The sequence below is a fragment of the Hyperolius riggenbachi genome, chromosome 1 (assembly GCF_040937935.1).
Source record: "Hyperolius riggenbachi isolate aHypRig1 chromosome 1, aHypRig1.pri, whole genome shotgun sequence".
Classification (NCBI taxonomy): Eukaryota; Metazoa; Chordata; class Amphibia; order Anura; family Hyperoliidae; genus Hyperolius; species Hyperolius riggenbachi.
Window position 1 is genome coordinate 640,653,235 of NC_090646.1, and position 21,820 is coordinate 640,675,054.

Genomic DNA, 21,820 nt, shown 5'->3' on the forward strand with positions numbered 1-21,820 from the left:
ATCATCCCTCCTCCTCTCTTCACTGGCTATTGCAATACAGCATGCAATGTTACCCAGTGATTAAGGGGCCCTTTTAAACCTTTTTGCATGAAAACTGGTGTTGCCAGCGTTGGGCTCCACTGTCTAAACAATACCAATTCACATGGTCCTTGACATCGGAAATGCTTGGCAAATAGGAGGAATACCTCCCCCCTTCCCCCTATCCCTTCGCCCTTTCCATATTATGGAGGAATTGCTCATTCTCATCCAGTGGCGTAGCTAAGGAGCTGTGAGTCCCTATGCAAGTTTTACATGGGGCCCCCCAAGCACTCTATACATAACAATTGATGCGGCGCACCAAAACCTGCCAATGGCAACTACAGTGTCTGAGGTGCAAGAAGGGGATGGGGAAAATTTTGTTAATGATTACTACCATTTAAAGTATCTATAGAAATTATTATTTTGAGCGCAGGAGCAATAGAGAGCTAATACTGCAGTTGAGGGAGGGCCCTTCGGGGCCCCCCGGGCCAAGGGCCCCGATGTGGTTGCAACCGCTGCAACCCCTATTGCTACGCCCCTGTTCTCATCTTACTGTCCAAGAGAGGTGAGGGTAACTACCCCAACACTTGTGGTGATATATCCTGGAGGAGGACATCTGCTGTAACCTGGAGCCCTTTTTAGATGTAGCATGAGTTTAGGGGTAGAATGTGTAAAGAGGAGACATTTCATATAGAGGTTGATATTAGCCTCTTTACTAGATATGGACAAGGGTACTTTGCAAAAAAAGGAGATTTATGCCCCCCCTCTTGCAGAGTAGTCCTCCATACCAAGGACCATGCAAGCTGGTCATGCTTAGACCATGGAGCACCAAATTGGCCAGTGGGGGCAATGGAATGAGGGGATGGTGTCGTGACATATGTCACAGCACCACCCACAGGACAGAGCTGATATCATTTAAAACCCCTCTCAGTTCAGGGGTACTTTATTCCCCATCAGGTGACATTGATTGAGTGTAAGTGTATGGGCCTTTACACCAGGATGCAGAGATATAGTCCCAGTGTACAGTATACACAGCAAGGAGGAGGGGGTAGGGAGTAGGAAGGGGACGCATGCTTCAAAAAGGGACAAAATCACTCATACATTATTACTGAAACATATGGTTGGTTTAATATTTATGCTTAAAACAAAGTGGGGTTTGAAGAACATGTTGGCAGTCTTAACACGAATTCCGCATTTTTGCGCATGTCAGATTCTGCGCTTTGCATTCTTTCACTTGTTGTCCTTTGTTTTTGTGCACGTTTTTATGCACTCTTTTGGTTTGCGATTTTGTCATACATACTCATGAAACTAATTTACATGAGAATGTATCTGATTAACTTCAAATTTAGATGCAAAAAAAAAAAAAAATATTTTTCTTTTCAGCATTTCCATTGGCTTGCACTAAACGCAATTCGCACATCGCACACAAAAAAAGCAACATTGCAATGTGATTTTAAAATGCAGAAAAATCACACAATACATGATAAAAACATTTGAAAAACACAGAACACACGTGATGCAATTGAACTACATTAGATTTGAGGTGAAGGTGAAAGCTAAATAACGCACGCTGCATGCAGATGAGTGTGATCAGGGATTTATTGTTGTCTGGGTTGAGGTAACTTCCAGAAATTTCCAGCAATTTCTCCCACCACCTGGACCCGCCTCCTCAGGGGGATAACGGTTCTCACCAGCCACTCTAACAGCTAACTGCTCCCAGCATCCACCTCAGCAGTTACAACTGCCTTTTCTGCACACTTCCCTCAGAGCACCACCTTACTGCCAGCTGATACCTGAGGCTCCTGGCATTACTTCTTATCATCAGTGCTGCTGATTAATATCGCAAGGCCTAACGCTAGAGGTCCAAGACACACAAGCGCTAAAGTTATGATGGCAGAAGGAACCACCCAGCGAAGCAGAAGGAGGGGAAGTAGGAGGAGCAGTGTGGTAAGAACATCAGTCAAACACCACATAACACCAACCAGAAGGCGCAGAGCGAGTGTGATGAGAACAGCCAAACGACGCAGACCCAGCGTTGTAAGAACACCAACCACACGGCGCAGAAGGTCAACCACACAGCACAGAAGGGCAACCACACAGCGCAGAAGGTCAACCACACGGCGAAGGTCAACCACACGGCGCAGAAGGTCAACCACACGGCGCAGGTCAACCACACGGCACAGAAGGTCAACCACACGGCGCAGAAGGTCAAGCACACGGCGCAGGAGGTCAACCACACGGCGCAGGAGGTCAAGCACACGGCACAGGAGGTCAACCACACGGCGCAGAAGATCAGCCACACGGCGCAGAAGGTCAACTAAAAGGAGCAGAGCCAGTGTGAAGAGAACAACCACAAAGCGGCGCAGAGCCAGACACATCCAGCATTAGGAATGTGCTATAGAGTGTGCACCCGGACCGTGTAAGCTAATGAATAAAGTCAAACATGCAGCATCCTTCTGTTCTGTATTTTGTTATGTGATCATCTGGTATTAAGTGTCAAACATGTGCAACCTTCACCTGGGTTATAGTAGAATATAGTGGGAGGTTGCTGAAAGATTGAGGCCCCTTTAGCACTGACACAGTTTCATTGCGTTGCGTTACCCTTTTTTACTGCAGGGTAATACTATAGCAATGAAAACCTATGGGGCCTTGCATAACTACCTTGGTGCGATGCGGCGGAAGTAGTGAATTTACCAAAACGGCAACAGCGACGTCCTGCAGCAATGTGCATCGATGTGCAGAGACCAGAAGTCATGTAAGCCTATGGTGTTGCAGATATTTTAAACTGTTTACCGCTCACATTCACGTCGAGCATGCGCGGAAGCGTATTTTGACAATACACTTCTGTGCACTTCCTATTTCCGCCACAGGAAGTGAGCGCTAGAGAGCCACACTTATGGCTATGCTTGCAGCCAGGAGTGAGATTACCACACATTGCCGTGGTAATCTCTAAAAAGCTGTTTTTGATGTTGCCGAGCAAGGCAATCACGCCATCGCACCGCAACAAAAACGCCGGTTTCTGTGCTTAAACCGGCCTAAAGGTTTGTACAATTCTGAGGTATTGTGTTACTAAAGTTTGAACATCCACAGTGAGAATGTTTAAAAAAAAAATCAGAATGTCTTCAGTTTTTTAAGGCAGAAAGTATTGATGTAGGGTGATTCTATCTATTGGCTAATTTTAAAAGATTCACGGTATCCAGGGCCAATTGGGCCCTAGGGCAAAATTAGCCTGGGGGCCCCCCAACAGACATCCCTGACCAAAAAGCGCCATTAGAGGCCCTTTGTTGCAGCCAAATTTCCCTCCTGGGCCCCTGAGCTGGCTGCTGACCCTCCCCCAATCACCTCCCAACTTAACAGACTCTGCAGAGTCCCTGGGGAGCAACAGTTAAGATGGGGGAGGGACACCTTGGGGGCCCCTACAGGCTCTGGGGCCCTGGGGCAATTGCCCATTTTTTCCTGTGGTAGCTCTGGCCCTGACGGTATCATCCTGATTCCTATATTTTTGCCTGAACTGGGAGTTACCATGGTACAATACTCTGCTGGGGCTCACAAGGCAGTGATGAGTAAAGATTATTATTGTTATTTAGTATTTATATAGTGCCAACATCTTCCGCAGTGCTGTACAGAGTACAGGGTGGGCCATTTATATGGATACACCTTGTCTATGGATACACTCCATATACCACACCGTACTATCATTTTTTTGTTCCAACAGTCTTGGAGAGATCTATCCAATGTGGGTCAGTGTCAGACCAATAGTGGTGGTTTTGTTTGTTAACTTCACCATTCACATAAAATGGTTTATCCATATAAATGGCCATATTAAGGTGTATCCATATAAATGGCCCACTCTGTACATAGTCATGTCACTTAACCTCTTGACGACCAGCTAACGCCGATTGGCGTAAACTGGTCGTCTGCGGGTTACCATGGAAACGGCCTCTCGATTGAGCGGCCTTTCCATGTCAGTTCACGGAGGGTGTCTCCGTGAACAGCCGGAGAGCCGACGATCGCGGCTCGCCGGCAAAATGTAAACAGGCGGGGAGAAATCCCCGCTGTTTACATCATACGGTGCGGCCTCTGATTGGCCGGGGATCGCCGGCATATGATAGGCTGAAGCCTATCCTTCAATGCGCAGGACGGAAATCTGTCCTGCGCAGCTCACAGGGAAAGGGAGAGGGAGGGAGCGGCGAGATGGCGGAGAACGCTGCGGAGGGGGGGCTTTGAAGAGACCCCCCGCTAAGAAAATGCAGCCGGCGGCGATCAGACCCCCCCAGCAGGACATCCCCCTAGTGGGGAAAAAAGGGGGTAGTCTGACCGCCCTGCTGCACTCCTGATCGGTGCTGCGGGCTGTAGAGCCCACGCAGCACCGATCACTTTAATATCCCCTGGTCGGCAAGTGGTTAAACGCTTTAAATCGCGATTTCCCTAAACGCTCTGCCAATGTAAATAAATGTAACAAATTCCACTGTAGCGATTGCTATTAGCAAAATCGCAATCGCAGGACATGCAGCATTTTGGGAATGTTTGCGCTTCAATGTAAAGTATTGAAGCGCTGGCAAATCGCTCATGAATTGCTACACATAGCAATTTGTATGTGATTTTAAATTACTGCAAACGGTAAAAAAATTATAATAATTTGAGGGACCAATCAGAAATAAAATCGCTAATCACAAATCGCTATACAATCGCTGGCAAAAAGCTTACACTTATTAAAATCGCTACCAAAATCGCCGGAAAATGCTCATGAAATCGTTTACAAAATGCTAATTAAAAATACTTGCGATAGCGATTTGCGGCTTGTAGTGGGTTCCAGGCCTCAGAGGGGCTCACATTCTAATCCCTACCAGAGTCAGTCCTATGTCTACAGTATGCATGTAAGCCAAGGAAGGAAATACCTGCCTGTCCTGTTACTATCACATGACCATTTTTATTGGCATATATTTAATCCAGACACTTGTTACAGATTACATTTTTGAAGCAGATATCATATCAGATCTACATTGCAGGAAAATGTGTCCCTTTCTGAAACCGTGAAAGCAAATTAAAGAAGTGAACTCCTTTTTTGTTGGAATATGAACAGTACCTCAATTCAGAACACACAAATGGCCAGTCTCTCCAACATGCAGGTGGGCAAGGCTGGATTCATACTTTTTCCGCCCCTAGGCCAAGTGTGTTGGGGATCCCCTTCTAAGTGCAGCAGCACCCCTCCCATTTCATGTTCCACCCCCTCTTCCATAAGGAACATCCATGTACTGCAGCCCCTCTCTTTTGTGTACAGGTCCTTTGAGCATCAGCTTCCCTTTTTCATGTGTTGCTCCCTATTTGAAGCTTTCTTTTTTTATATGTAGAAACCCCTAGTTGATGTCCAGGAGCCCCTTGGGCTTCAGCTGTCAAAGTCCCAGGCCTTTGGGGCCCCTCCAGAAATCTATCCTTGCAGGTGGGGGGTGCTGGCGGTCACTCAATTAGCGCAGGTGTGAAAAAAAACTAACAAGACCCCCTGCTTTGTACATCTGATTACTCATGCAGGAAGAGGAAATACCTTATGTTTCTATACTAAAAGACAGAATAAAGAATCCTGGCTAGCAGGCTGCAGACCAAAATGAAGAGGTCATTTTTAAAGAAAATGTAAAGGAAAAAAAAGTTTGATACTCACCTATGAAGACTCTGTTTCCTATAAAGCCTTACCAGTCCTTGCCCAATTCCCTCCTTCCGGCAATCTTGTAAAGTAGCCATGACCCCGAGTACTTCTGCAGATGGGTACAGCATGGAATCGTAATGTGTGCAGTATGGATTCACTCATCTTCCGAAGTACTCGTACCCCAAAATTGCTCAAGGAGGGCTGAAGATGAATTTGACTAAGCTGGTCTAAGAACTTCTCTGGGACCCGACGCTGGAACTATGGGATGCAGACATGACCATGAAGGCTCTATGGGGTGCAGAGCCTTCCCTCTCAATAGGTGAGTATTACACTTTTATTTTCACTTCACATTTATTTTAAAGAGAATCTGTATTGTTAAAATCGCACAAAAGTAAACATACCAGTGCATTAGGGGACATCTCCTATTACCCTCTGACACAATTTCGCCGCTCCCCGCCGCATTAAAAGTGGTTAAAAACAGTTTTAAAAAACAAACAAAATGGTCACCAAAACAGGAAGTAGGTTGATGTACAGTATGTCCACACATAGAAAATACATCCATACACAAGCAGGCTGTATACAGCCTTCCTTTTGAATCTCAAGAGATTATTTGTGTGTTTCTTTCCCCCTGCAGTTCTCATGCACTGAAGTTTCAGGCTGCTCGTTTCTTCCTGCAAACAGCTTTGCCCTTGTCTGTAATTCCTCAGTATGTGAAAGCCCAGCCAGCTCAGAGGACGATTTATCCAGCTTGTACAAGATAAGAGAGAAGAGAGAAGCTGCTCTAATCCTAAATAATACACAGGCAGTGTGCATAGAGGGGCCTGGAAGGGGGAGTTCATAGCAGAACCACAACACTGAAGAACTTGGCAGCCTTCCAGACACAGGCCGACAAGTCTGACAGGGAAAAGATACATTGATTTATTACAGAGACAGTGATAGTATAAAGTGCTGCAGTAAGCCAGAACACATTAGAATAGCTTTTTGAACTTGTAGGATGATAAAAAACAGGATGCAATTTTTGTTACGGAGTCTCTTTATTTTAAAGGATATCTTAGTCCTTATTAAAATCTAAAAATGACACCCTGTGTGTGTGTGGGGGGGGGGGGGAGGTGCACATAGGCTTACCGCACCTCCCATGGCCCAGCATCCATCTCCGTTCACCTGCTATGGCTCCCGCTGACCTTAGGGTGGTCGGAGTTGTCGGCAACCTTTGCCCCGGACATATTGTGTTGCGCACGCGCAGTATATCTTCTTGGGGCGGCTTGTAACCACGCTCGCTGTACAGTGGGCTGTACACGCGCATGCCTGTGCAATGACGTGCCAGGTGCGCACAAGCCGCCCCAAGAGGATATACTGCGCATGCGCTGCACAGTATTCTGGGGCAAAGTTTGCAGACCACTCCGAGGACAACCTCCCGTAGTAGGCAAACGGAGACAGATGCCGGGCCACCGGAAGTGCAGTAAGCCTATGCATACCTCCACAGTGGCCACCTCATCCATTCTGATAATAGCAGCCTACTGGGGTGACAAGGGCTTTAAAAAGTAGAAAGATAGAACTTACAGTTCTGTACACAGTAGAGAGGAATGTCAGCGTATCTAAATCCAAGCTGCACCTGACTGACACTATCTGCATGAAGCTGCAGGGCATCTTAAATGCACAGCTGCCCTCATTACATCAGAGACAAGTACTAAACACCTAATGGAGGATGTTTGCTTCCAAAATAATTTGCATGCAAAGGATTTCATACTAGACCCTTCCACCACAATGAGGTCTTCCTATCGGAAGGGACCCTAGCAGCTAGCCATTAAAATACTTACGAGCTAAAATGTAAAAAAAAGTTCAGTACCTATAGCCAATTTGAATGCAGGGAGGACACCATCCGTGCCCTCCGTGAAGTTCCACCGGGTCACCGCTGCTCAATACCCCCCGGGCCGGCTCCCAACCCCACAGCCCGGGTCGGGCTCTCTTGCCTCCTCTAAAGTGTCTGCCTGAGCTGGCCACGGCTGCGCAGTCTGCACAGACGCGAGTGCGGCTGTGCAGCTCTTGGGCCTCCCCCCGATCCACGCTACAGGAGACAGCCTGTAGTGTGGATATGGGGGGGGGGGAGGGCCTAGAGTTGCGCAGCCGCACTCGCGTCTGTGCAGACTGCGCAGCCGTGGCCAGCTCAGACGGACATTTTAGAGGAGGCAGAAGAGCCTGACCTGGGCTGTGGGGTCAGGAGCCGGCCCGGGGGGCTATTGAGCAGCGGGGACCCGGCAGAAAAGCACAGAGGGTGCGGATGGCATCCCCCGTGCATTTAAATTGGCTACAGGTACTGAACTTTTTTTTTACATTTTGGTTCATAAGTCCTTAAAATGGAGGACAAGGTACAAACTTGCAAGGGTGTGCGCGACTTCCCGGATTCTCATCTATATTACAAATTATCCTTTTTAATAAACTCACTTAAACTTATATACAGTGTATTAAAAAAAAGTTTAATTTCACATTTTCACTCCTCAATTACCATTTTTTTTATTCTATGCTATATAAAACCATAAAAGATCATATACTAATGTTTATTACACAAACGAAATGGGGGATTGTCAGTCACCCCTGCGGTTTTAGGTTAGGCACCACCGGGGGGTTGTTTAAAGCTAGGCACCACCTGGGGGTAAAAGGTTAGGTATCACCAGGGGGATTAAGGTTAGGCACCACCAGGGAGGGGGGTTAGGGTTAGGCACCAACAGGAGAGAGTTATGTGTGAGAGTAGGGATGCTTAGGTCATAGTAACATATCTATCTATATATATATATATATATATAATAGACTAAGTGCCTCAACCTTCAAACAAGAAGAAGAAGTACTTTGCATGAGAAAATTTATGCGTGCTCAAACACCAAGTTTAAGGCCTCTTTTCCACGGACTGTTGAGCTGTGTGCTCAGCAAGCAGTTACCAGGCAGCAGTGAGCAGATACCAGGCAGCAACAAGCAGTTACCAGGCAGCAGCAAGCAGTTATCAGTCAGCAGTGAGCAGATACCAGGCAGCAACAAGCAGTTACCAGGCAGCAGCAAGCAGTTACCAGGCAGCAGTGAACAGATACCAGGCAGCAACAAGCAGTTACCAGGCAGCAGCAAGCAGTTACCAGGCAGCAGTGAGCAGTTACCAGGCAGCAGTAAGCAGTTACCAGGCAGCAGTGAGCAGATACCAGGCAGCAACAAGCAGTTACCAGGCAGCAGCAAGCAGTTACCAGGCAGCAGTAAGCAGATACCAGGCAGCAACAAGCAGTTACCAGGCAGCAACAACAAGCAGTTACCAGGCAGCAACAAGCAGTTACCAGGCAGCAACAAGCAGTTACCAGGCATCAGTGAGCAGTTACCAGGCATCAGTGAGCAGATATCAGGCAGCAGCAAGCAGTTACCAGGCAGCAGCAAGCAGTTACCAGGCAGCAGCAAGCAGTTACCAGGCAGCAGCAAGCAGTTACCAGGCAGCAGCGAGCAGTTACCAGGCAGCAGCGAGCAGTTACCAGGCAGCAGTGAGAAATTACCAGGCAGCAGTGAGCAGTTGTGAGAGTTTGAGAGCCATTTCACTGCCTATTCACAGTCCATGGAAAAGAGGCCTTACCCTAGCAAGTCTGACATTGCAAATCTGGCCTAATTGGCTATTCATGAGGCAATGCGCATGCAAATGCATGCACAACCCAATACCACAAAGCAGTCACCCTGCTACATGCTACATTAGCACTATCCGGCTTAGTGCACACCAGAGCGGTTCGGCAGCGTTTTGCGATCCACTTGCAGCTGCGGATACGCTTGGGTAATGTATTTCAATGGTCTGGTGCACACCAGAGCGGGAGGCGTTTTGCTGAAACACATACTCCCGAGGTGAGGCATTTTTTGGATTGCGGAGGCGTTTCTGCCTCCAATGTAAAGTATAGGAAAAACGCAAACCGCTCTGAAAAACGGCAGTTCAGAACGGTTTTGCAGGCGTTTTTGTTACAGAAGCTGTTCAGTAACAGCTTTACTGTAACAATATATGAAATCTACTACACCAAAAACGCTTTACAAAACCGCAAAATGCTATGTGAAATGCTACAGAAAAATAAGAAAAAGCGTTTCAAAATCTGCTAGCATTTTGCGGATCTGCTAGCAGTTTTTGGTGTGCTCCAGGCCTCCAGGAGCGCCACGGGGAGGATTCCCAATGCCCCCTTTTTATACAACTGGGGGGACCGCAGGGTCCCAGGCTCTCTCACTGCCTGGAAACCACAGCGGCACCCCGGAGGGGGAGGCGTGGACGACCCCCCCCCAAGTGTGGCCAGCGCCGGGGAGAGCCGTCTGCACCAACCTCCCAATATTAAAAACAGGCACTTACCTTAACGTCCATTGCGTTCTGCTACATGCACATTAATTTGGGGGCACCACATAAGAAAGGAGAGAAGCATGGGTCACCCCGAGCTTTAGAGCTCAGGGCTGGCTCACATACAACACTTCAGATGGGGTGGGGAGGACAGGCGCACTCACTCCAGGGTTCACACCACCGGAGCAAGCCATCCACCACCTGCCTCCAAAGGATACAAACTGCACAAAATGCTTTCCATGAGAAAATTAATGCGCATGTAGCAGAGCCCAATGGACGTTAAGGTAAGTGGCTGTTTTTAATATTAGGAGGTGGGTGCGGACGGCTCTCCCCAGCGCTGGCCACGCTTGGGGGGGGGGGGGGGGGGAGCGGCTGCGCCACCCAGCCTCCCACTCCGGGGTGCCGCTGTGGTTCCCAGGCAGCGAGAGAGCACTTTGCAGTATTGTTTTTTTGACCCTGCATAGTTTGGCATGCGAAAGCAAATGCATATTTGCATGAGCATTGCCTCATGAATAGCCAATTAGGCCGGATTTGCAAAGCCAGACTTGCTAGGGTTAAACTTGGTGTTTGAGCACGCATACATTTTCTCATGGAAAGCCTACTTCTTCTTGCTTCAAGGTTGAGGCACGTACTCTATTAGATAGATAGATGCGGCGTATGCTACAACGCGGGTTGGCTAGTTGTAGATATTTTACTATATGAATGAAGTAGTACAATATTGATAAATTAACCAATATTTTATCACTTTTACAGATGCCCATTTTCACTAGACATAAAATTCGAAGTTAAAGTGGGGAATGGTAGAATATCAGTATTATAAATTATATTTTATGGCATATCCTGACGCCCCTTATACTAAACTATAAGTTGAGTATTATTTATATCTGGTGCCCTTATTAACAGGAGCCATTACTATATGCACCCAATCTAGGACTAGAGGACATGATCTGCGCATGGAGGAAGAACGTTTTAGCCATTTATTTAGGAAAGGGTTCTTTACAGTAAGAGTGATTAAGATGTGGAATGCGTTGCCACAGGAAGTAGTTATGGCAAACTCTATACCTGCATTTAAAGGGGGCTTAGATGCTTTCCTTGCGTTGAAAGACATCCATGGCTACAATTACTAGGTAATGCCTAATGATGTTGATCCAGGGATTTTATCTGATTGCCATCTGGAGTCGGGAAGGAATTTTTCCCTTTTGGGGCTAATTGGACCATGCCTTGTGGGGGGTTTTTCGCCTTCCTCTGGATCAACAGGGATATGTGAGGGAACAGGCTGGAGTTGTACTTTGTACTGGTTGAACTCGATGGACGTATGTCTTTTTTCAACCAAAATAACTATGTAACTATGTAACTATGTAGACTCATGGTGGGTCAAACAACATGAACAAATTACACGGCAAGTTTCAATCTTTTCTTGTAAAGCAGGTCATGTGGGCATACGCACAGAGGTGCGTAGCGCCAGATGCACAGTGTACCATTGCAATGCTATAGTCTGCCAGACCCTGGATTACTTCTCCTTCCAAGGTGTCGTTAGTGATGAGTAAAAATTGCAATATACTTTTCGCATTCATTTTCGGGAAAATATTGTTAAATTTGCTTTTCAAACAAAAATTCCACCAAAAATGTGTTTTGTTATTTTTTGTATTTTTTGCGCTTTTCTCAAATGTTTGCAGGAAAAATATCGATTTTTTGCATTTTCACTGTAAAAATAGACGTAGTAAAAATATCATATTTCTGTGCTGACGCAATTTTCATGATTTTTCGCCATTAAATAAATTCATTTTTTGCTGTAAAAATATAGATTTTCAGAGTTTTCGGGAAAAACATGAATGTACTAGCCTATTTTTCATGAACATGTCTCGAAATCGAAAATAGCATTTTTGATGCGAAAATGACTTTGGCAAAAATTCGCAAGCAAAACTGGTTGTGATGACTTGGAGGGGGATAGTATTTAAAGCCGCCCAGTGATTCAGTGGCAGCAGGTTGAGTCGTCATTTGGCTTGCCCTGCGCCCAACTGACCGGACGTTGTACTAATATGTACGCCATTTCTTGATCTTTCTTCTACTTTTTTAACTTCTCACTTTGCAATGTCTTGATTTATTTTTTTTCACCGCAACTACTATCTTTCGCCAAAGTTCCTCCCTAATACTGGATACACACGGTTTGTTCCTGCACTCGATTCCCGTCGATGCGCCGCTCGATTCCCGTCGATTGGTTTATTTCCGACATGTCCGATTATCGTGTCGATGGATCGTTAGGTCGATTTGCCATACTTTACATGGCAATCGACCTTAAAATCATCGAAATGCGCTCGGAAATGTTTGGGAATAATCGATTCTTCGGGAATCGAGCGGCGCATTCAATGCGGGAATGAACCGTGTGTATTCAGCATTAAAGACAACCAGAGACAAAGCACCCTTATTTATTTTACCTTATAAATCAGTGGGAACATGACAGTAAACACCTAATCTGCTCTTTGTTTCATTGTTCTCTGTTTAATCTGACTGTTATCACCCCTGATAAGAATCCCCGACTGAGCATTCAGTCTGGCTTTGCTATGGAATGATTACAGCTGAGTCTGTCTTCTCTGGTGTTTTTACAAGCCCAAGCCTGCCCCTTTGTGGCTCTGCTATAATGACTCAGCTATAATCATTCCCTGCAAAGCCAGACTGAATGTTCAGTCCGGGATTCTTATCACAGTTGATAACAGACACTTTTAGCAGTGAGGATGAAACAGAGAGCAGGGTAGGTATTTTCTCTATGTTCCTACTGATATATGTGGTAAAATACATGAGGGTGCTTCGTCTCTGGTTCACTAAAGCAACAATAAATAACAAAACAACAAACTCTTGTCTGAGACAAAAATAGTCCATCTCACAAAGCATTATCAACAAACACTCTGATGTCTACAATGTAGACTAAAGAAGATTTGCATATATCAAAAATAAAAAAAAATATTTAAAAAAACAGGTCCAATTATGAAGGAAGGGAATCTGTGAACAGAAGGGATATACATACTCTGAGGAATAAGGTTTTATGCCAAACATCAATCAATCTCGCTTTAGAGGACTATTTATAATACTGTGGGGGTTCTGTCCATGAGAGTTTCACACTGCGGGGATCAGTCCATGACATTATCTGTGTGACAATTGAAGTCTATCCCAATAATTAAAGCTGTGTTTGAAAATGTGTGTTATCATCAGCTGTTTTTCCTCCTGAACATATATTGAAATGTCAGTACTGGAAGTGACTGTCAGACAGGTTTTTTAATAGCTTTAAATGATATGATGTCATGTACGCTGTACCGTGTTTATTTCCAGGTAGGATGAGGATAACGCGCCAAGTATTTTACGGGGGAACCTGATGATCTCTGAATGTACAATTCTTAGCAATGCACAAAATCTCACTCAGTAGAGAAAGGTACAGTAGAGAAAACCTTTCTTGGATATATTGCTGCAGTTTGGTATTTGGTTTGGTTTTAGTTTAGTTTTATTTTGGTAGATTTTTTTTATTTACTTATTCATGTTGAAGAATTTATTTATTTATTTAAGTATTTATATAGCGCCAACATATTATGCAGCGCTGTACAGAATATTTGTTTTGTCACTAACTGTCCCACGGAGGGGCTCACAATCTAGTCCCTACCATAGTCCTATATCTATGTATGTATTGCGTAGTGCATGTATCATAGTCTAGGGCCAATTTAGGGGGAAGCCAATTAACTCATCTGTATGTTTTTGGGGCGTGGGAGGAAACCAGAGTGCCTGGAGGAACCCCCAGCCGACACGGGGAGAACATACAAACTCCTGGCAAATATTGACCTGGCTGGGATTTGAACCGGGGACTGCAAGGCGAGAACGCTAACCACTACGCCACCGTGCTGCAAGAATCATGTGCTTCCACCTACCTTCTTTCTTAATATTCTTGTTGATAAATCTGTTCCATTTCCATCCATAGAGACTAAAGGTGGCCATAAATAAGTCGATCTGCTACCAGATTGACCATTAGATAGATTCCTGAGGGGATGTTTGCATTTTATTTATATCATTGTATATGTGGTGTTGTGACATATGTCACAGCAACATCCCTTTTGTCTAACCCCCCCCCCTGTGGTCCCCGATCTACTCAGTTGAAATCTTCGACTGGTAAAGAATGTCGAATATGGGCAGGTAGAAAGTGACAGTTCTTCTCCTAAGAACGCTCCTTCCTCCCATGACCACGCCCAATTGAACCGCCCGTCCTGCTTTATTATTAATAGCTTGTTTTGCTTAAATAAAAGCCTCATAACTCACCTACTCTGGGTTATTTCGTCCTGTCAGCTCTGCCATTCTGATGTAGTCTCCTCTCATGTAGAGATGGCCCAAACAGTTCGCCGGCGAACAGTATTCTGCAAACATCGGCTGTTGACATTCGCAGGGAACAGCGAACATTTGGCGTGTTCGATTCACCCCCTATACATCATCATTGAACTAAACTTTGACCCCCTTACCTCACAGTCAGCAGACACATGGCAGCCAATCAGCTAGCACCCCTTGATCCCTGGATCCCCCACCCCATATCAAAAAGCAGCTGCGGTCACCATATTGGATTAATTCTCTGCTGGCTGCTGACTGTTAGTGAGAGCAGGGTCAGACTTGCTGCAGATAGGTAGGGAAAGCATTAGTTAGGCCTGTGTTCTTGTTCCTCACTTGCTGTGAAAGCACCCCAAACAGCCCTTTTGAGGGCTAGCACATCAGTCTCCTGTGGGTTTTTGTGTGTGACACTCCACGGCCCACTGACACCCAGAGCCAGTGGCGTAGCTAAGGAGTTGTGGGCCCCGATGCAAGTTTTACAATGGGGCCCCCCAAGCACTCTTTATATAACAATTGATAAGGCGCACCAAAACCTTCCAATGGCACCTACAGTGTCAGAGGCGCAAGAAGAGGATGGGGAACAGTTTGTTTATGATTACCATTATTCAAAGAATCTATAGAAGTGATTATTATGAGCACATGACCAATAGAGAGCTAATACTGTAGTTGAGGAAGGGCCCTTTGGGGCCCCCCTGGCCCAAGGGCCCCGATGCGGTCGCAACCCCTGCAACCCCTATTGCTACGCACCTGCCCAGAGCTGTGTGCACACTACTGCTGTTACCTCATTAAGTTGCAGGCACAGAACCACTCACAGAGCAATATTATTTCTCTGTATTCTGATAGTACTATTGTATCTCTCTGTGTGAGACACTCTATAGCCCACTAACATCCAGAGCTGTGCATAATGTGATTTCTGCCCATTAGGGTTTAAAACCTGACTTTGTGTCAGCTACGTAATTTTTGGTGAGACTTTTGGCATAGATCCCCCTCTGGCATGCCCCCATCCAGGTGTTCGTCACCTTGAAACAACTTTTTCATCACTTTTGTAGGTTTTAACATTTGCCTGCCCATTGAAGTCTATGGCGGTTAGCCAGATTTGTCTGTCTGCGAATTTTTGCGGAAATTCGCATTTGAAGTTCGTGAACAAAAAATTTGATGTTTGGACCATCACTACTAAACTGCCAGCACCTAATCCCCTCCCAACTAGTGGGTGACCAAACTTATTGCAAAATGGTGTTGTAGTAAAGGAGGGGAAAGTCTTTGGAAAACATCCAGGCACCTTGTTCAGCAGGACTGCCTAGAAAGTCATTTTTTTTCTATTTTGAGTTCTGATTCCTTTTAAAGGGAACCTGAGACAGAGGAAGAAGTATCAGGTCCAATACCTACTTAGGGTATCCTCTGCCCCCTTGAGGCCGCTCGGTCCCTTGGCCCTTGCCGTCTTTCAAGGTCACTCCTATGGGGGACAGGAGTGACCTTGGAAGACGCTCCCCTGTCATGCACCTGTGGCCGGGAGAGGCCTGCGCCTGCGCAGTAGTTGCTGCGCAGAAGCAGAGCAACTGGGACATGTGTGGCTAGGCGCAGATCGACTGGGGCGTGCGCGGGCGGGACATGCATGCGCAATGACGTGCGACTCACCCAGCGGGGGCCTGGTACTCTGGGTGAGTCGCACTTCATTGCGCATGCACGTCCCGCCTGCGCAGCCCCAGTCGATCTGCGCCCAGCCACACATGTCCCAGTCGCTCTGCGTCTGCGCAGCAACTACTGTGCAGGCGCAGGCCTCTCCCGGCCAAAGGTGCATGACAGGGGAGCGTGTTTGGCCAAGCAGCGCATGCGTGACAATGGGCGACTCAGTCAGAGTACCGGGCCATTCAATGGCATGCAGGAGCAGCCCAGGGAGATGACGAGGGTCAGAGCAGCCTCAAGGGGGCTGGAGGAAGCCCCAGGTAAGTATAAAACCTGAGACTTCTTTCGTTTTAGATACACTTTAATGTTAAATACCTGGAATGGTAGAGAAAACCATAGAGGTGGCAAATACATTTAGTCATGCGCAAACTAATCTGATTTTGTTATCCATTTATATCTGATTTTCTTTTTATTTCATGTGCCGAAATCTACATAAGCAGAATACAGATTGTCAACTGAATACCCTCAACCTACTAAGTGCTAATTAGATTTAGTGTAATTTTTTTTCTAATGCAATCAGACTATGTTAATCAAGAGCACATAAGTAATCAAATTGCTGTAAAATAAAAAATTATATACATTTCACAATTAAAATTCTTGGAAAAATTACAGCTATCGTGTATATATATATATGCTCATTTTTCACATTTAAAATTGTTTTGCATTTTTGCTTTTTTTTTTTCTCCCTTGCCTTCCAGTTGAATGAGTTAACGGGAATATCAGAGAGCACTCCCGTAAATTTCAGGCTATTTGTGTACTTTTATAGGCGCACATGTGCCAATGAGCTGTGAAAATGTAATGAAAGTTCCAGTTTAAAAGGAATGCAGGGTGTTTTTAAAGGTTCCTTTTTTAAACACATATGTATTGGAAGGCAAACATGTGTTGGTGTATCAATTAGTTATCTGTTAAAGTGGTCTGAAACTCAGCTTTTCCTCTTTCATTATTTACAGCATAAAATCTACTACCACAAAAAAGTGTAGCAGAACAGCATTCAAACAGTTAAACACAGCATTTTGTTCTTCAGTGGAAAGTTCCTTGCTTCATTGGGGAGCTTCTGTCCGCATCCGATGAGGTGATAACATAATCTTTTGTTTATATTCCTTTATCAGATACATTTAGTAAACACTAGCTGGTCGCCCGGCGTTGCCCGGGTATGTAATTGGCTAGTGTTAGCTCTGTCCACTTTTTCTAATCCTAACACGCAATGACTCAATGATGACCTAGTTTGTGAGCTTTGCAGTCTTTGGCATTAATAATTGGCATTGAAATTAAATAAATCTAATTGGCTGTGGCTCCACTCCTTTGAAAATCAATAGGTGAATTTTGATTAGCTTTTGTAGGCTCCACCCACTTTTCTGAATATTAATCCCAGTCACCCAGTGACCAACTGTGCAAAGTTTAAGAACCCTGCTATTGACAGACAGTGTAAGAATGGCTGCAGTTTACATTCTGGCAGTGAAATTTGTATTTTTCTCCACCCACTGATGTCCTAATGTTTCCCGGGTATGTATTTGGCTGCTGTTAGCTGTGGCCACTTTTTCTAACCCTAACACACAATTGTCAATAGTCAATGACCAAGTTTGTGAGATTTGTGGCATGAATAATATTCATTGAAATGAAACACATCTGATTTGCTGTTTGTGGCCCCACCCCTTTTCTAAATATTTAACCCCAGTCACCCAATGATCAACTGTACCAGGTTTGAGGCTTGTGCCATTAACAGTGCAAAAATGGCAGCAATTAAATATTTGCCTTGAAAATAAATAGGTGAATTGTGATTGTTTTTGTAGGCTCCACCCACTTTTCTGAATATTAATCCCAGTCACCCAGTGACCAACTGTGCAAAGTTTTAGAACCCTACAATAAATAGTGTAAGAATGGCTGCAGTTTACATTTTCCCAGTGAAATTTGTGTTTGTCTCCGCCCACTGAAGACTTGGCACTGCTCAGGTATGTATTTGGCTGGTGCTGGCTCCGACCACTTTTTCTAACCCTAACACAAAATTACTTAATGACCAAGTTTGTGAGCTTTGCGGTCTTTGGCATCAATAATTTGCATTGAAATAAAATAAATCTGATTGGCTGTGGTTCTCCACCCCTTTTCTGAATTTGAACCCCAATCACCCAATGGCCAACTGTACCAGGTACAGGTGATTAACAGTGCAATAATGGCATCAATTAAATATTCTCCTTAAAGATTAATAGGTGGACTTTGATTGGCTTTTGTAGGCTCCCCCCACTTTTCTGAATATTAATCTCAGTCACCCAGTGACCAACTGTGCAAAGTTTGAGAACCCTACCATTAATAGTGTAAGAATTGCTGCAGTTTACATTTTCTCAGTGAAATTTGTATTTGTCTCCGCCTACTGATGACCCAGCATTGCCCGATTATGTATTTGGCTGGTGTTGGCTGCGCCATCTTTTCCTAACCCTAACACACAATTACTTAATTACTCAATGACCAAGTTTGTGAGCTTTGCGGTCTTTGGCATCAATAACCTGCATTAAAATGAAACAAATCAGATTGGCTGTTTGGGGCTCCACCCCTTATATAAATTTAATCCCCAGTCACGCAATGATCAACTGTACCAGGTTTGAGGCTTGTGCCATTTACAGTGCAAGAATGGCAGCAGTGAAATATTCCCCTGAAAAATCAATAGGTAATTTTTGATTGTTTTTTGTAGGCTCCACCCACTTTTCTGAATATTAACCCGAGTCACCCAGTAACCAACTGTGCAAAGTTTGAGAACCCTACAATTAACAGTGTAAGAATGGCTGCTGTTTACATTTTCCCAGTAAAATTTGTATTTGTCTCCGCCCACTTATGACCCTGCATTGCCCGCTTATGTATTTGGCTGGTGTTGGCTGTGCCCACTTTCCTAACCCTAACACACAATTAATAAGTTACTCAATTACCAAGTTTGTGAGCTTTGCAGTGTTTGGCAACAATAATTTGCATTGGAATGAAACAAATCTGATTGGCTATTTGCGGCTCCACCCCCTTTCTGAACCCCAGTCACCCAATGATCAACTATACCACGTTTGAGGCTTGTGCCATTAACAGTGCAAGAATGGCAGAAATGTAAATATTCCCCTTGAAAATCAATAGGTGAATTTTGATTGGCTTTTATAGGCTCCAACCACTTTTCTGAATAATAATCCTAGTCACCCAACGACCAACTGTACAAAGTTTGAGAACCCTACCATTAACAGTGTAAGAAAAACAAAAGTTTGCTTTCTTAAAATAGAAAGAATTTGCAATAATTCAGGTTGGAGTGAGCTTGAGATGTCTCCCAGTGCATCACTGCTGAATATATGCAAATTAACCATTGTTACCCTTAGAAGCTAAACACACCTCCAGAACCGCTGATATGCAATGATGTGTCAGCTTGTTAATTTGTACAGCGCCATAATAATCCAACATGCATACAGACTGTTTTGGATTGTTTGAACCTCATCAGTGCATGGCATAGATTAATTTGGCTCTATGCAGTAGGGCTTGTAACACCGAGAGGTACAGACTAACCAGCAAGCTCATGGTGACCCAGAACTCATTGGAGTGTGTAAGGGACAACAATGGTCTCAAAAGCCCCCTTACTAAGATGTTAAAAAAAACACAGTTTGCTTTCTTAAAACAGAAAGAATTTGCGATAATTCAGGTTGGAGTGAGCTTGAGATGTCTCCCAGAGCATCACTGCTGAATATATGCAAATTAACCATTCTACCCTTAGAAGCTAAACACACCTCCAGTGTAACAGTGTAAGAATGGCTGCAGTTTACTTTTTCCAGTGAAATTTCTATTTTTCTCTTTTTGGTTATGGGAATAAAAATTATCCTATACTTTATTCCAGGTAATGTACTATGTGTGTGCCAAATTTTATTCAAATCCGTTCAGCCGTTTTTGCGTGATCGAGTAACAAACATCCAAACATCCAAACTTTCCCATTTATTATATTAGTAGGATTAGCAAACTGACAAACCTGAGCTGTACTGAGCTGAGAAGCAGAAAGAGCTGAGAAGTGATTACTAGATAGGTTTTAATATATAAATACAGCAGCTAGGCAATAAAATGCAATTGCAGCTCTCAGAGCAAATAAACTGCACTTTGGGAATTTGTAATTTGTAGTCAGACAATATTGTTTGTGCAGTAAAACAAATATGATAACTGTATGGGTAATAAACAATAGGAAAACACTTTTTTGTTGAATGTTTTGTCAGAGTTTTATCCCACTTTAAGAAGTCCTCCTTTCCTGGAGGGTCATTTGCTTCTCCTTCATTTATTTTCTGATCACTTTTATTTAATCATTGTTTAATTGCCGGTAAATATGACATATTTAAAGCAAACTTGTAAGGAAATAAAGTTTAAAAAACAGATACTTACCTGAAGAGTGGGAAGCTTCTAAATGGTCCACGCTATTGCTGCAGTGGCGTAGCTAAGGAGCTGTGGGCCCCGATGCAAGTTTTACATTGGGGCCCCCCAAACACTCTCTACATAACAATACATTGCACCAAAACCTGCCACTGGCAACTACAGTGTCAGAGGTGCAAGAAGGGGATGGGGAGCAGTTTGTTAATGATTACCACTATTCAAAGTATCTATAGAAGTGATTATTATGAGCACATGACCAATAGAGAGCTAATATTGAAGTTTAGGGAGGGCCTCTTTGGCCCAAGGGCCCCGATGCGGCCACAACCTCTGCACCCCTTATTGCTACGCCCCTGCCAGGACCCTTTCCATCTTCATGATCACATACTGTACATACATGGACATGTACGAACATGGCTGTACTGTACTGTGCTCTGCAGGAGTGGACCATACACGTGCATGCGCAGTATGGCTTTGCTTGTACACAGACAGGAGAGCAGCTATGGGAAAAATATTCAAAAAAATTTTTTTAAGCCCCATAAGCACGGATGTGTCACTCACCATCCTCCCAGGTGCCTCCGTTTAGCCACGATCAGCTCCCGATATTTGACTCAGTCGGGCCCAGTCTGACTCAGTGACGTCAGCTGGGGTCTTCTGCGCTTGCCCAGAAGGTCTGCTCATGCGCAGAAGTCCTCCCAGCTGACGTCACTGAGCCGAATCCCGGAGCTGATTGCAGCTTAACGGAGGCACTCAGGAGGACAACGAGGGACGCATCCGTGCTTATGGGGCTGGAGGAAGCCCGGGGTAAGTAAAAATTCTTTGATAACACTCGTCTCTGGGTCACTTTAACCTCCTTAGTCAGGCTCGGGATGGAAAGTCGCAGAACAGGGTGGTAATCCCGTGCCTGAGTGAGTTTCATGCAGGAGCTGCTGCAGACCTCTCTGAGGTATGTTTTTCTTCTTGTTTTTAGGGTCTAAAAGCTTGTGAAAAAATTGTATGGCTTTTATGCCTTAAATCTGGAAATAATCATAACGCCAGGGAGGTTAACAATTATCTGCTACACGTTGTACTCAGAGATGTTTAGAGCAGGTTTGAGACTAGCCAGCATTCAATGTTAAGGCTCCCCCTCCCTTTTTCCTTATTTACCTTCCTCCTCCTCCCTATCCCCCCCCCCTCCCCCAGCTTTTCACCTTCCACCAGCTTGTCTTCTACCTCTCTATCTTTTACTCCTATTTTTATTTCCCTCCTTCCCTTTGCCTCTTTTTCCATCAACCTCTTTTTCCTTTCTTCCCCTGCCCTATTCTCTGTCCTCAAATTAAAGTACACGGCTAGAATACCTTGCCTGGCTTTGTGCTATGCTCACATTGTAGCACCAACATCACGCAACACACACAGGGTATATTCACATAACTGAGGTAAAGATT

At 44.8% G+C, this 21,820-nt stretch overlaps 1 long non-coding RNA gene across 1 annotated transcript; it reads left to right on the forward strand.

The window, feature by feature from the left end:
* The first annotated feature begins 1,676 nt into the window (after window positions 1-1,676).
* On the forward strand, window positions 1,677-2,471 carry LOC137560404 (uncharacterized). Its single transcript, XR_011029824.1, has 2 exons — window positions 1,677-2,084; window positions 2,166-2,471. It is a non-coding gene; the product is annotated as an uncharacterized lncRNA (long non-coding RNA).
* Window positions 2,472-21,820: the final 19,349 nt, after the last annotated feature.